Consider the following 5,670-nt stretch of genomic DNA (forward strand, 5'->3'; position numbering starts at 1 on the left):
ATGGGAGATGATGACCATCCATCCTCGAGTTCCATACTTTTAGGTAGACCATTCTTGAAAACATCAAGAACAAAAATTGATGTCTACAATGGTACATTGTCCATGGAATTCGATGGGGAGGTCAGCAACTTCAATATCTATGAAGCAATGAGGTACCCAAGTGATGTTCATTGCATAAATTTTGTTGATATAATCCAACCTTTGACTGAAAAGTGTTTTGAGTTGACTAACCATGATTTGTTGGAGTTAGTTTTGAGAAGGAATCTTGATAGCAAGTCAGTCAAAGAGATTGCAGAAAATTTCAAGTTAGATGAAGAGTTGCTGGGAATTGTAGAGAGCATGGAAGAAAAGAAGAAAATAAGGTATGATAATAGCAATGTGAAATTGCCCATTTCTGACACAAAACTTCTTCCTTCCGTTGTACAGGCACCTAAGCCAGAATTGAAGACTCTTCCAGATCATTTGAAGTATGCGTACCTTGGGGAAGAGAAGACTTTGCCTGTCATTATCTCCAACAAGTTGTCCATGGTAGAAGAAGATGAGTTGGTGACTTTGCTGAAAAAGTATAAGAAAGCTATTGGGTGGACAATTGCTGACATAAAAGGGTTGAGCCCTTCCTTGTGCATGCATAAGATCCTCATGGAGGAGGACTTCAAACCAACTCGAGAGGCACAGAGAAGACTGAATCCACCCATGATGGAGGTGGTAAAGAAAGAAATCATGAAGCTTTTGGATGCAGTTATGATTTACCCTATCTCAGATAGTAAATGGGTGAGCCCCGTTCAGGTAGTCCCGAAAAAAGCAGGGGTCACAGTTGTCAAGAATTCTGAGGGAGATTTGGTGCCAACCCGTGTGCAAAACGGGTGGAGGGTTTGTATTGACTATAGAAAGTTGAATGCCTCAACGAGAAAAGACCATTTTCCTTTGCCATTTATTGACCAAATGCTAGAGAGATTGGCGGGTAAATCTCATTACTGTTGCTTGGATGTTTCTCGGGTTTTCATCAAATTCCGGTAGCCCCGGAAGACCAAGAGAAAACCACCTTCACTTGTCCCTTTGGCACATTTGCTTATAGGCGTATGCCTTTTGGTCTATGCAATGCACCTGCAACATTTCAGAGATGCATGATGAGCATTTTTTCTGAATATGTTGAAAACATCATTGAAGTTTTCATGGATGACTTCACAGTCTATGGGAACTCCTTTGATGAATGTTTGAGCAATCTAACAAAAATTTTGCAAAGGTGCATTAACATAGATCTTGTGCTTAACTATGAAAAATGCCATTTCATGGTGGACAAAGGATTGATTCTAGGTCATATTGTGTCCCGAAAAGGCTTGGAAGTTGACAAAGCAAAGATAGATGTTATCAAAAGTCTTCCTTACCCGACAAATGTTCGGGAAGTTCGTTCGTTTCTTGGCCATGCAGGTTTCTATCGGCGGTTCATTAAAGATTTTTCAAAGATTACAGTGCCGATGTGTCAACTACTCCAAAAAGATGTTGAATTTGAGTTCACTCAGCCATGCAAGGATGCCTTCGATTGTTTGAAGGATTTACTCACCTCTGCTCCAATCATCCAACCACCTAATTGGGATCTCCCGTTTGAGATTATGTGTGACGCGAGCAACACGACTGTAGGGGCAGTATTGGGTCAAAAGGTGGGTCGAGCACACCATGTCATCTACTATGCATCAAAGACCCTTGATAGTGCACAATGCAACTACACCACAACAGAAAAAGAGTTGCTCGCTATTGTTTTTGCACTAGAGAAGTTCCGGCAATACCTCCTTGGAACTAAAGTGATCATATACTCGGACCATGCAGCCATAAAGCACTTACTTACCAAGAAAGATTCGAAGCCGAGGTTAATACGGTGGATGCTGCTTTTGCAAGAGTTCGATATTGAGATCAAAGATAAAAGCGGGAAAGAGAACCTAGTCGCCGACCATTTGAGCCGAATAGTTCAACCCGAAGATGCGATTCCCATCCATGACACATTCCCGGACGAGCATTTGTTTGCTATCCAAACACCACCTTGGTATGCGGATATATGCAACTTCATGGTCACGGGAAAGTTCCCACCTGAGCTCATGAGGTCACAGAGAGATAAGATCAAAAAAGAGGCGAGAAGGTACATTTGGGATGAACTGTACCTTTGGAAACATTGTGCAAATCAGGTAATAAGAAGATGTGTTGAAGAACATGAGGTACAATCTATTCTCAACTTTTGTCATAATTATGCTTGTGGAGGGCATTTTGGTCCTCTAAGAACTGCCAGGAAAATTTTAGATTGTGGATTTTATTGGCCCCGACTTTTTCATGACTCTTACACTTTTTGTAAAAGTTGTGAGAGATGTCAAATGACCGGTTCTTTGAGTTCCCGAAACCAAATGCCCTTGACCCCCATCTTGGTTTGTGAAATATTTGATATATGGGGTATTGATTTTATAGGTCCTTTTCCTTCATCCTTTGGGAATTTATACATCCTTTTGGTTGTTGACTATGTTTCCAAATGGGTAGAAGCAAAGGCAACAAGAACTGATGATGAAAAAGTTGTTGTAGATTTTGTCAAGGCTAACATTTTATGTAGGTTTGGAACTCCAAAAGCCTTGATCAGTGACAGAGGCACACACTTTTGCAACAAAACTCTTGGATCAGTTCTCAAGAAGTATGGAGTCCAACATCGGGTGTCCACAACTTATCACCCGCAAACAAATGGACAAGTTGAAGTGTCAAACAGAGAAATCAAGTCCATACTTGAGAAAACAGTGAACACAAACCGCAAAGATTGGAGTTTGAGATTAGAAGATGCACTTTGGGCATACCGAACTGCATATAAAACTCCAATTGGGATGTCACCTTATAGACTTGTGTTTGGAAAAGCTTGCCACCTCCCTGTTGAACTGGAACACAAAGCTTTCTGGGCTTTCAAAAAGCTAAACATGAAGATGGATGAAGCGGGTGTTCAACGAAAGTTAGAGATCCAAGAGCTGGAGGAGATAAGAAATGAAGCATTCGAGAGTTCACGCATCTACAAAGACAAGACCAAAGCATTCCATGATAAGTACCTCTCCCGTAAGACCTTTGAGATTGGTCAAAAGGTATTACTCTATGACTCTCGACTTAAATGGTTTTCCGGTAAGTTACGGTCCCGGTGGGTAGGACCGTTCATTGTTACTAATGTATTTGATCATGGTGCAGTTGAGATTAAGAGTAACAAAACTGGAAAAGTGTTCAAAGTTAATGGCCACAGGTTAAAGGTTTTCTATGAAGGTTTCCAAGAGAAAGATATGGAGGTTGATAGCTTGGAACGCCCGGACTACATTGAGTGAATCTAAAGGGCAAAGTCGAGCCAAAGACTTGAAACAAGGGCGGCTAACCGAGAGGCAACTCGGGAGTATTTCTTTCTATTTTCTTTATTTTGATTTATTTCATCCGTGTTGAAATGTTTTTAAGTCTTTTCGAGGGTTCCGCGCAAATAACTTTTCTATTTAATGCTCAAAGAAAATATGTTTTGGTTTACAAAAAAAAAAAAAAAAAAAAAAAAATCATGAATTTCATGTTAACAGAAAGAAAACGCACGGGGTAAGCCAAAAACACACGGTCTTATGCTAAAACGCATGGTCATAATTTTTGCCCATGCTGCCACTTCGAGGTTTTTAAGAAAAAAAAAGAGTTTGGCACGGGCTGGCTCCAAATCGCATGGGTAAAGGGCCAAAACACACGGCCTAGGTTCTAGACCATGTGTGTCGTCGAACATTGTTGCAAACAAAAAAAAAGGCACGGGGCTCCCAAAAAAACGCACGGCCTAAACACATGGCCCGTGCGAATTGATCAAGTTTTTTTTTAAAAAAAAACGCACAACCTTCGTTGAAAAAGGGCACGGCTCAAAACTCACGGTCGCATATCACAGCCTCGACAGACAAACTTTGGCCTGCGACTCGGTGAACATAGGGCTAATCGATTCCACCTCGCGTCCGTTTCTCCTTCTTCCTTTCTTCTCACGATCGTGCATTTGTTCTTCCTCCCCCACCTTACTCGTTAACCGAGAACCCTTCAAAATCGTAATCAATTTTTTCGATTTTCTTCTTCAATAAATCCAAGATTAAGCCACCAAGGTATGTTACTAGCAATTCCTAACTTCATGATCTTCATTATCAAGATCGATTTCTTCAATTAGTGGGTAAAAGATCGACTTTCCCTTCATAAACCCTATAAACCCTAGTTCTTGATTTGTATAATTTGAATTAATTCTTGTATTGGGTTTCAAAAATTCTTGTATAGGGTTCAAGACCAAGCTTGGGGAGGTGCTTTTGGAAGGAAGATTAGAAGCTTTCATCTCCAATTAGACATTCCACCATTGAAGAGTTCAAGCCTTCTTGAGGTTGAAGATGAAGTGAATAATACAAGCCAACACCTCAAATCCAAGCGTTTAAACGGTAAATTCCTTCCATATCTCAAGTTTTACGCTTTGAATTTAAAATTGATTGGTTGGAATAATTGTGAATCCGTTCTTGTGCTTCATATAATTGTTCATTCGTGTTTGTCTAGTTGTGTTATCATCTTTGGGCACCACCCATTTGTCATAAATCCGGTTTGTCATCATGCCAAAACGAAAAAACCCACAACCAAAAGAACAATGGGAATCCAAATATGGTGTCACCACCATCATTCACGACTCTCTTGAGCAACGTGAGCGATTCCTTCACCTCAAGGGCCGCGAATATTCTCAACAACGGTTTGTAGATATTCCCACTCTCCAAGAACTAGGCGTTTATGATGGTGTCCATAGATTGTTTAGCAACATCAGTTGGGAGAGACTTCTCACTTTGGCACCGATGGAATCATATAAAAACACAACCATTGAATTCTTACAATCTTTGGAATTCAATGACAATGCAAAAGGTCTCTCTTTTCGTCTCATGCGTATGCAATTTAAACCGAGTCTAGACGATCTTAGTGGGTTTGTTGGGATTTCTAAATTCAATACATATGGTCCTAAATTAGGCTACATGCGAGAGAAGAATAATCTTTTTAAAGCCCAAGCCAAAGCCTTTTGGAAGGAAATCACAGGACTTAATGTGTATGAGGCTCGATCCGCCAAAGCATTTCATATCATCCATCCAGTCTTAAGGGTGGCTCTCCGAATTATTGCCAACCTTGTCTTCCCCCAAGAAGACGTTAGCAGAGCCGGTAAGATGGAGTTAGAAATTCTTTGGTGCATGGTCACCGGCTTGAAGAGACCTCATTTTGGCGCCTTCCTTGCTTCCAAACTCCTTAAGGTCTCTACTAGCGATTCGGGCTCTATTCATTGTGGTGGGATTATCTCCTATCTTGCCACCCGCCTTGTTTGTGCCGAGCTTTTTGAGAGCAAGCGCCCGGACCTCGAGAAAATCACGCATGGCACTAATACCATCACATCCAATGTCCTTATAGCCTCATCTTTCTTCCGTAAAGAAGGTGATGGCAGTATCACATGGTTGGTGCAAGGTGAGCCACACCTCCGAGTTCCTGCTGGGGATTTCAGCTCTCTCCAACTCCAGTAGGACATCACTAAGACTCGGTGGTGTCTACCAAAGAACACTTCTGCAAATTCCATCCCACGCGCTCCCGCGCCCATCCCGAGAGACGACACCCCTATTCCTCCCGCTCATTCCACTGCTCCCACTG

This window comes from Lactuca saligna, chromosome 5 (genome assembly GCF_052625555.1).
Source record: "Lactuca saligna cultivar CGN05327 chromosome 5, ASM5262555v1, whole genome shotgun sequence".
Lineage (NCBI taxonomy): Eukaryota > Viridiplantae > Streptophyta > Magnoliopsida > Asterales > Asteraceae > Lactuca > Lactuca saligna.